Source organism: Benincasa hispida, chromosome 3 (genome assembly GCF_009727055.1).
Source record: "Benincasa hispida cultivar B227 chromosome 3, ASM972705v1, whole genome shotgun sequence".
Lineage (NCBI taxonomy): Eukaryota > Viridiplantae > Streptophyta > Magnoliopsida > Cucurbitales > Cucurbitaceae > Benincasa > Benincasa hispida.
In genome coordinates, this window is record NC_052351.1 from 64042161 (window position 1) to 64053837 (window position 11677).

Consider the following 11677-nt stretch of genomic DNA (forward strand, 5'->3'; position numbering starts at 1 on the left):
AAATGTTAGGGTAACCTTCCTAAGACATTTTAAAATATGTTTGTAGAAGGAAGTATCTCAAAATAAGGTTTAAAACTATAAGTAATCTGAGTTGTAAGTTGAATCTGAATTCTAGGGGTGAAAAGGGAGCCCGGGGAAGAAAAGGAACTGCTAGAGTGAAAAGTTCCTAAGCGATCGAGGTGAGTGACTAAAACGTTTGACTAAAATATTTGACTAAAATGTTTGATTTACAATGTTTTACAGAAAGCATGTTTTAAAGAAGATTATTCTCATGCCAGCTAGTTTTACAAAGTGATTTCCAAGCAAACCATGAATTATGTTTTAAACGCATGCATGTGTGGGAAGTTTGTTGAAAAGTTATTTATATGTCTTAAATATACCCATCATGCATTAGTATCTTTAAAGCTATGTTTTTATATGTGTTATACTTTACATGCTTTAAAGAGAAAGTCATCTATGACTAGTTTTACTTAAAACGTGATACCGAAGGACATTTGAGAAGGTATCCGCCCAACTAGATACCGAAGGACATTTGAGAAAGTATCTATTGATACTGAAGGACGTTTGAGAAGGTACGAAATCAACCAGATACTGAAGGAAATTTGAGAAGGTATCCTAGAAGCTCGATACTGAAGGACATTTGAGAAGGTATCTGAGTAGAAGTACCTAAGGTATGACGGTACTTAGTATGGCCACGTGTAGTAGGTAGATCTGTCTCTTATACACATCTAGATGTGTATAAGAGACAGACCTAAGGTATGACGGTACTTAGTATGGCCACGTGCACGTAGGTAGTTAGAGTCAGAGATTGAGCAAAAGGGTTCTCTCTTGACTAGCAGTTGGTGTTGGGATTTTACCACAGTGGGGTTATTCTCAACCGAGAAACAATTTTACTGTTGTATGATTAAAACAGCTTTATATGTTTTATGTTTGGAAAATGTTTATACTGCAGTACAAGTACTGTAGAAGCTTATATTTCAGTTAAACTCTTTATTGAGATTTTTGCATAAAAATCAATTATCTTTCTTAAGTCACTCACTGGGTGCAAGCTCACCCCGTTTTCAAATGTTTTTCTTTTCCCCCCACAGGTAACGGTCAAATCCTCAAAAGATAGCTCAGCATCTGCTCTGCCACTAAAGGATAAAGATATTGTAACCCCTTTGCTAGGTGGTTACTGTAACTATTGTACACATGTTACTATTGTTCATATAGGGACTAGGGTTTTTGGGCTTTGGGACTTATAAATCTAGTGTTGTAATGACTCTAAACATGTTATATTTCTGAATTAATAAATTTTTGCCCTAAAGACATTCCGTTGTATATGAGTTATATTTTGGTATCAGGGTTATTCCGCAAGAGTTATTAGGCAATAAGTGTCAGCCAAAGGGTTGATAACTGCTGCAGTCACGCCCTTTCCTAGGCTAAGAGGGTGGTTTGGGGCAGGGTGTGACACGCGCACTGGGCGATCATGTAACAGTGAGCAGCGGTGCACGATGAGGTAGGCGATTGTGTAACAAATGAGCGGTGCTATGTGATGAGGTAGGTGATCGTGTAGTGAATGCATGGAGCTAAGCAATGTGGTAGGCGATCGTGCAGCAAGGTACGGCGGTAGACCTGTCTCTTATACACATCTAGATGTGTATAAGAGACAGGCCAAGCACTGCCAAATGCCCAGCCGTGCATCGAGCAGCCTCGGCCAGATGCCCCTATCCAATGCATCGAGCAGCCTCGGCCAGATGCCCTTGGCCAATGTGTCGAGCGGCCAGCAAAGTGCCTCTGCCATGCGTCGAGCAGCTGTCTCTTATACACATCTAGATGTGTATAAGAGACAGGAGTTGAGTAGCCTCGGCCAGACGCCCAGTTATGCGTCGAGCAGCCTCGGCCAGATGCCCCTGCCCATGCATCTGTCTCTTATACACATCTAGATGTGTATAAGAGACAGGTAGGCAATCGTGTAGTGAATGCATGGAGCTAAGCAATGTGGTAGGCGATCGTGCAGCAAGGTACGATGTAGAGAGTCGTGCTCTTATACACATCTAGATGTGTATAAGAGACAGGTAGAGAGTCGTGCTAAACGATAACGCTATGCGATGGGCGATAGCGTTAAGCGATGGAGCATGGGCACTGCACGATCGACATTAGCGTTAGATGATGACACTGGGTGACGGCGCTACGTGAAGTGCATGGGCGCTAGATGATAGCCGTGATGCGCTAGACGATGGACAACAGAGCTACACGATGGGCATCAGCGAGATCCATAGGATGAGCAAGAGCTGTGCGGTAGGCTGTATGCTATGCGATAGGCGTAGGCACTATGCGTTGGGCTATGCGTTGGATGATGAGCGACAACATTACTAGACGATGAGTAGAAGAGCTACACGATGAGTTAGTCGATAGAACAAGCCATGATGGGCACATGGTGAAGTGTCTATGCGTTGCTAAGGCTGGCGGTACATAAGGCTTGTGAGGTTAGTGTGCGTTGGTCTTAAGCAAGAGACTAAGGACATTGGCAAGCAATAAGGACATGCTAGCGTTAGTCAAAAGGGATGCATTAGCAAGAGGCTAGGCGATGGTAAGCTATACCATGAGGCATTGAGTTGAGACCTAGCTTGACCCAAGGGGGGTTATGCGTTGGTGATGTGCTATGTGCTAAGGACATCCGAGGGCATGTGGGAGCATAGGAGAAGGCTTGAGCAAGTAGCATGCATGGAAGAATGTAATGGTCATAATCCTAGTTGAGCGCATGTGCCAAAGGTAAGCCATGCGAAAGAGAAGGATATGCAGCCAAAGACTTGCAATGTCTTAGGTTTAGTATGGCTCAAGTGATGCGTTGATAAGGAATCCATGGGCTGATGATGGCTAACTGAGAAAGGGTTAAGTTTAAGTTAGTAGGAAGTGGACTTCATGCAAAGGAAGTGTGCATGAGAAGGACAACTCAAAGTAGAAGGTGGATGCACTAAGGAGCTTGCAAACATGTTAGGTTGAGCTGGATAAAGGAGAAGCTAACACTTCAAGCTGGATGTGGCAAGGAGCTGTGTTGTCAAAAGGAAGAAAGGACACTTGGACATGCAGCCAAGTAGGAGGTGTCGGCCTTGGAGAGACTTTGGATGCCTATAAATAGAGCCAAGGAATTCTCTTCATATCATAACTCGAATTCTCTTCAAAGAACATTAGGAAGAGTGTATGAAGGCTGATTAGGAGGAGATTATGTGTTGATGAAGGAATGCATGCATTGGTAGCAAGACCATGCATTAGTAAAGAGGTTCCAAGAGGAGGAAATGATGTCGGACAGGGAGGTTTGGAAGTAGCATCCACTTGGGACGATGAGTTCTCCCAAACTACTCATGTATTTGGAGTGATTACAAAGGCACTTGAAAGTTGAGAGTGTCTAGTTTTCAGAGTAGGGCTATCGAAGAATAAAATCCAAGGAATAGGGCTGAAGAGTCAGGAAAAGACAGAATGGTCGAGCTCTCAGGTAAGCTTGAGCCAATCTTGACGATTTGAGGATTCCAGCCAAACCATCAAGATTTATAGGCTAAGATTTTAAGGTGAGCTTCCTGAGACAATTTAGAACATGTTTACAAAAAGAAGTATCTTAAAATAAGGTTGGAAACTATGAGTAATCTAAGCTTATATTTGAATTTGGAATTTAGGATCCAAAAAGGGAAACCATGGAAACCTAAGGAACTTTGGAGAGGAAAGTTCCTAACCAACCAAGGTATGTGGTTATTCTATTGTTTGTATGATTAATTTCTATGTATATATGTGAATCTATATATATATATAAGTTATATTTGAAATATTGGCATGATCAAAAAATGTGTTTTGCCTGGATTTGATTGTTGTTGTGTTGTTGTCATAATGCGTGTGTCATTGTGTTGGAATAGAAGCATGCCTTATGGACGCTTGGCTGGGATTGTCAAAGTACTTGATTGAAATTGTCAACGTACTCAAGCATGTCTAGCAGGAACTATTATTATACTCAGCGGACTATTGGATTGTGTCCACGTTGGTCATCGCGGGTTATTCGCAGAGAATACCCTGGAAAGATACATGATCATGCCAGAGTTGTCCAGCTGACAGGTTGGGTGGTTACATTTTGTTACGTGATTGTTGGTTATTATGGAATTGTATTCCCAAAAAAGAATTTATGAAATCAAACCTATGTTTGTATAAAACCCGCAACTCACTGTGCTTTGTAGATCACGTTTTCCATGTTTTATCCCCCCCCCCCCCCCCCCCCTGTAGCGAAGGTTGAGGAGTTCCAGGATGCTACTAAAGTCAAGGTCTGCCACAAGCCATAGTCACACTTCCAACATTTAGAGTTATTAATGTAAACTTTGTAGCTAAGCCTGATAGTTGTATAAACATTACATTGTCATAATAAAATGGGCTTACTCAATCAATTGCTGTTTTTCTCCTTGACTTAAAGTTTACTGAGAGTAAAGAGGTTCAGATGGGTAGTAGGTATCATAAAAGGGTGGTATCTGTGGTCCCTCACACCTCTCCTTGGGCTCAGGAGGTAGACTTGGGGCGGGGTGTGACAACTTGATATCAAAGAATTTCCACAAGAGTTATTAGGAAGTAAGTATCAGCAAAAAGGTTGATAACTACTGTAGTTATGTCCTTTCCTAGGCTCAGAGAGTAGTCTAGGAGGGGGTGTGACAGTGGAGCCCTTAGTATTCTCGGAGTGAGAATCCAAAGAGTGGATTCTATTGGATTTGGTAGAGGTGAGAAGGAAAATAAATCGTATACAACGATCAAGCAAGTGGGAGAAGGCAACGACTATCGTATAGTCAAGATGCTTGATTGTTTAGGCGAGGTACACAATTGTGTAGGAAAAGCTAGGCGATTGTCTATACGATCGTTTAGTAAAGCTCGGGCGTTAAGCAATTGTTTAGAAAAAGGTAAGCGATTGTTTAGAGATGCGCACGTGGGTGTATACGATTGTTTAGTAAAGGATGCACTATCGTATAGGCTCCAAATTCACTAAGCGATTGAATGCAAACACCTCATGAGCAATTTAGCGTGCTCTTTTCAAAATGAAACCAATTTTCATTTTATTCTTCATTTACGAAAACCGAATTGAACCTCCCACTAAAGTATGGTTACGGAGAAAACGCCGGGCAATTATCCCATAACTGTCCAATTAATAAAATAATAAATATAATCACATTATATTATCCTATAGTTTGATATCATATATCAACCATAGTGTTTTTTCCTCTACATGATATAAATCATATTTATATCCAATTTCCTCCAAATTAATGTATCTCATACATTTAGTTAATCATACCATATATAATTAACTAGTTCAATTATATTATATATAATCAAACTCCCTCTTGTCAATTTGAACATTTCAAACTGATTCTCAACTTATATCTAAGCTACTAAGGAGACCTTATGAACCTATGTCTCGAAGCTCCAACGGTGCGTGAATAGCTGACTAAACTATTTAGCCATGAGATCCACCATTTGTTAACCATTCCACTAAAAACCAACAACTGAACTCTTCGCACCACAGATATATTTTTGTGTCCATCGGATATAATCAATCATTAGTAAGTTAACCCTTCACAGATGCTCGTAAGTATAGCTGGGCCAATTTACCGTTTGCCCATGTAGTTATATCTTATTCCTTAAGTATCACTAATACCTCTAATGAACAATATAACATAGTCTTACTATGTGTGAACACCTCTCGGGCCATGAGAAGGTGTGTGGTGCCACATCGTTCAAGCCTCGGGATCAGCCTTTATAGCAATCTATCTACTTACACCTACTTCGGGGAAGGAGTGAACTCCATCTTGTGTAACTGACTTCCTAGCTCCCAAATCAAACGAATCCCCAAAGTGGTAGGTTTGAATCGGCGACCTGGCCACTCGCACCCATGCAAATCAAAGGACCGCCCTCAAAGGCAAGAGTTCCCAACTCACCGAGGATTGATGTCATGTTACCTATGGTCATCCTAGTGAAGTGAAGCCTTTGTCATGAACGACGTTAAATAACGAGACATTAACACTTTGTGATCAGGTCTTATACAAACTCTTTGTATAGGACACCCCCGCTTGCATGTCCCCACACGAATGATCAGAATCAGACCATTTGTGGAAAGTCCCAACACTTGTAACTATTCCACAAAGCGAGCCGCATCCGTAGCGTTACCAGGATAAGGTTTCCCTCCTATATCCATATACTACAGACCATTTTGGTTATAACATAAGACATGATCCACTTGTATATCACCACATGTATGCTTAAGTTATATAATGATAACTAGAGATTTTAGTTTATTGGTTTGTGGTAAAGCAAATAAAACATCCAATGTGCAAAGTCAAGAAGTGAAGAACATATATTATACATCACAAGCGTTCGTACAATCTGTTTACAAACTACAGGACATAAGACTTTATGGCATCATCCCCAACAATCAGGCCACATAGTAATACAAGCACAAATATTAAAAATAATGAGGTTCAGAATGATAGAAGCATTACGAGGAAAAGCCCCATGCAAATGATGATTCTTCTCCTGCCAAACAAAATAGATAGAGGTAGACCAAAAGACACGCTAGAGCATCCTCTTGAGACCTGATAACGGGCATAAATGCACGTTATTACAGCGCAAAGTTATAAAACAATGCAGGATTGCGATGATAAAAATATACAATATGGCGTCCAAAAGAATTAAGTTCACAACATTGCGATCACATGCGTCCATCGCATTAAAATAGCTAATTATGTATTTTTGTGCAGAAAATGCGTTGACGCAAGGCGAAAATGCGATCCAAAGAAATTAACGTCCGAGCGCATCAAGAGATTGCGTTAACGCAAGACTATGCGATCATTTGCGCTCGCGAATATCTGCTCAAGAAGGTTGCCGCATAAAGCCGGTACATCATGATGGGCACATCTAGGTGAAAAGCATAATAAATCACGATGGGATAGAAAGTTGATGATAGTCGATTTCGAATTAAGTTGACAAGTCGTTAACAACCTACTGTAACAAGTACACTCAACTTTTTGGTGACAAATATTCAGCGCATTAGACAGAGAATTAATGCCATCCCATCAATGCAATCATAAGAGAGAAGAAGTCTTTCATCCCGAAACTCTATAAATAGCGAAGGCCACCTTCAGTAAAGGAGTTCGACAGTTAGATAATTTTCCCTATAGATAGAAGTAGCCTTGTTCATAGCTTTCTTTTACTTAGAAGGCGGAAGCGAGTGAAGGGAGATTATACCGAGAGATCGTTCCGGTGAACTTGGAAGAGTGCCGGTAGCGTCGAGATCAGAGAGGGGGCCAACTCTTGTGGAAGCAAGAACATCTTTTGAGCAGAATAGAGATAACAGTGTAAAAGCCTTGGGAAGCAAGGAATTGCTACCAGGCTCTCTATCCTTATCTTCCATTGTCATTTTATACTCTGAACTTATTTATAGAAATGGAAATTTCATCTTTATATCTGTTCACTCTCTGTACATTACGCATGAGTAGTTAAATATGTCGAATGGGTTGAGAAGCACTTAGCTAGTATAACTTGGGATCTTCATTCTATGCGATTATCTTGTATTATGTATGCGTCATTCGTCCATTAGAGATACTCAGGAGGATAGTCTAAGGATAGAATCTAGGCTTGAAAAAATCAGACTAGAATCTAGGCTCGGGAGAGTCAGATTAGAAAAGCATGATTAAGAGATAGAAACTTAGGAATAAGCTCTGTTTGCTATTAACGCATCGCATGCATCCTAGAGATAGGTTATGATTGTATGCGGTCACCTTGTCCTTGTGTGCATCTTGCATCATCGCATAGGTAAGAAGTAGAGACTTAGGAATAAGCTCTATAGATACTATTGCATTCATCGCATGCGTCCTAAAATTAGGAGCCACCGCATTTGCATTGGAAAATGATTTACTGTTGCATGAGTGTAGCATGATCGCATAGTTTGAACGCATTCTCGGGAAACGCTAGCTAAAGATCTTCTCAACTCGTTCCTCCACATACTCAGTGTATCTGTCGCATGATCACTCTTATTCTTCTATCACTTAGATCAATGTGTCCATGTTCAATTATTTTAGGTTGAACAAATTTCTACTGATAACAAAAATGGATTTAAAAAGGAATTGGACAACGAAGAAGATATAATAAATGGCTTTGTAGATGGAGTTGTCTTTGAAACATCATGAAAGAGTAGGTTACAATTTTAAAATTATTTTATACAAAATACAAATAGAAGCAAAATTAATTTTTCAATAACTATCCTATACTATAAAATAGTTAAAATATGCAATGAAAATCTAATAAAAGTTTAACGTAAATCAAAATTTAATTCACAAACGGTACAAAAAAATAAAAAATATTTACCATTTTTACATAAATGCAAATGGATTCATGCATGGAGTTGGTGTAATTTATTGAACTTTACTATCTTTGTATAAATAAAACAAACATATTCATGCAACTTAATGTAATTTTTAGTATTTAAACCTTCTAAATCGTAAATTTCTACAACCCAAATTAACAAAATCATCTTTGCAACTTTGCTTGTTGAGAATATGGCGAAGCTAGTTTCTTCTTCCCCTGTCATCTTCATTGCTTTTATTTTTGCAGGTTCTCTTTTACTAATTGTCATGAGTTACAAAATTAAATATCCATTAGACATATTATGTCTCGTGTTAAAGATTTTATGATTTTCATGAGCCTTCAAACGAATATCTCAACCTTTTCATAACATTAAAGTCGTAACATTCTTATCTGATATAGATAGTGAAATTTTTGTTATGACAAGATATTGCTAACTTGTTTAATTTATTTTTCTTTTTGTTATTGTATAGTTGTATTTATCTTGGTGCCTCAAGGAGTTTCAGCTTCCCAAAGATGTCAAGATATATTGTATAACAGTGGGTACACTCTTGATGATTGTGGAAAGAAATGTTGGGAGAAACATCATAGTATTTCACATCAATGCATTCCAACTAACCCTGCACAGACCATCTATGCTTGTTATTGTTTCTATGATTTTGGTAACAAAAATTGATTTTGTGACATCTTCTTAATTTTGTGTAATGTTTCTCGCAAAATTCTAAAATAATATGAGATGTTTTTCCTAATCTTTTTCCATTATGTCTTGCACATTTCTGAATAGTATGTTTTTTAAAATAAACATTTATGTCAATATTATATAAGATTATTATATTAGATTTTATATATGTATCAAATTATATCCTATTTAATTTTTCTCATCACCATGCCTAGAACATTGATGTTTAGATGTTAAAGAAGTTTTGAGTTTAAGCCTGGATTGTAAGCCTTATTGACTTACGAAATTGGTCTAAATAAATGGATGAAACTACTATGACAATTAGTGAGACAAGTGCCTAGTTATGCTCTTCAATCATTTAGAATTTTAGCAAAAAAGATCCTTAATTTATTCTTAGCTTTTGGGTTTGATGAAAAATAGAAGTTGTTGCATTTCAAAAATTGTTTATATATGTACAAATATATGTGAAAGGTTTTGGTAGGTAATTAACAGGCATGTGGATTTAACACATGAATACTTAAAGGTTATATCAATTTGTTGGTCAATAACGTTATAGATATTTATTAATTTGTCCACTTTTATCAATTTTGTCCACTTTTTGTTGTCTGAATTAAAACATATCGGCGAAATTGAGCAAGACTTAGTTGACATATACATATATTAGTAACTACAAGATTTGTCGTTCGAATCCCCTACCCTCAAATATGCTAAAAAAAAATATTAAAACATATCACAAGTGTAAGAATTGTAAACTACAAAAAGGAAATGACAGTTTTTGATGTAGGAAACTTTTTATTACTTGACGCATTTTCAAAAATAATATCTAACAATATGTATATTAAAACAAGTGAAGAAAAATAGGAAAAAGGGTGGAAATTTTTTGATTTTTTCACGCTAATGTAAAACTCCACATTTTAGAAACGTCAAATTTGATCATCACTTCCATGTCATGTTTAAAATGTTATTAAAGGATAATTGTAACAGATAGTAAAATTAATTATCATATTTATTGAATCATGTAAATAAATAATTTGCAAATATAGCAATTTAAAAGTTTTTGAACTTTGACAACAAGAAACCAAAAGTTTGTCTGTTCGGATTCCGGTACTAGCGTGTCGTAACTGCTCTCAGGCCAAGCAAAGATAATTTATTTTCATCGATCCAAGACTTATACTACAAATGTAGCAAAGTGGTAGATCAGGGTTGAATCCATAGAGAGACTGTTAAATTAACTTATACCAATTTATGAATTAAAAAAATGGGTTTTTGATGGTTCTTGAATTCATTTATAAAATAAATTAAAAACCAAAAAGGGAAAAATAAATAAGAGTTAGAAAAAAAGGTTGAATCAAATTGAGCAAAAATCTTGGGATTAGTTTGTATGCTTTTTATTTTCTAACATTAGAAACTAGTTAATTCCTCCAATTACGTGAACCCCTCAACCTACTAGAAATTCTAATAGCTCAATTAGCCGATTTTCATAAAATCTTAATCAACACTAACTCAGTTTAAAACTTTTTCTTCTCAGCGACATACAAGTTAAAACTTAAAATCATTAAGAAAGGGTTCAATTGTCGAGACATACTACAAGCTGGACAACCACATCTTATAACATGATTTATTTGGGAAGGATTATACTAGGGCATACATGAATTTGGCCAGAAACAGTCTAGACCCTAGACATACGATCCTAATATGTGCAACTTAATCAATCAATTATACATAAGCTAGAATGATTTTTGGACATAAAGCACATTCCAAAAAGTAGAACCCAAAGTTTGAACTTTTCAGACTTTGTCTTGACCTTTTGTCAAAAATTTATCCACACAGGTACAAAACTCCTTTCTAGGGTTCATTATAAGTACCTTTTGAACTAAACTTCATCGAAATTTGGTCTTGGAGTACATTTCGTAAGTAGAAACTCAAAGTTCGTTTTTTTTGGACTATATCCTTAACTTTTGTGCCAAAGTTTGACCGTAAAAGTACAAAACTCCTTTCAAGGGCTCATAAGTACCTTCTGGATCAAACTTAGTTCAAATCTGAACATGTATCACATTTCGACAAGTAGAACTTGTAAACCCCGAACTCTAGGTTCCTAGATAAGCATGTTTGGCCAAAGGAATGTTATATTATATATTTTATCTTATTTTTATTAAAGTAGTAATTCATGGTTATTTATAGGAATTATGATGGAACGTAAGGAAAAACATATTAGATGGGGGTAACGTGGCGGTTAATCCTTGAACTTGGGAGGCGGTGGGAAGTGTTTTTGGAAGAAGAAATTCAAAAGCTTGGTTTCGGCAGTTGACATGAAAATTTTTAGTGAATTTGGTGCCATTCAAAAACATAGAGAATCTAGGTTATGAGATTGTCTTGCCGGAGGAATATTTCAGGAGGAGAAGAACAAGGAGTGAAGAAAATAAAGAGAAGGCAGAATCTCGAATTTAAGTAGGGTCGAGGTGAAGATTGGAAGTTCCAAGCCAAACTATAAGGAATTCTAGGATGAAATTTTAAAGTAAGGAACTAACTCAATTCTAAACAAGTTTGTAGAAGAAAGTGTCTTGAAAAGAGCTTTGGATTTTGGGTTATGAATTTTTAAAATTATAACAGGGAATTGGTGCCTAAGCAGACAGC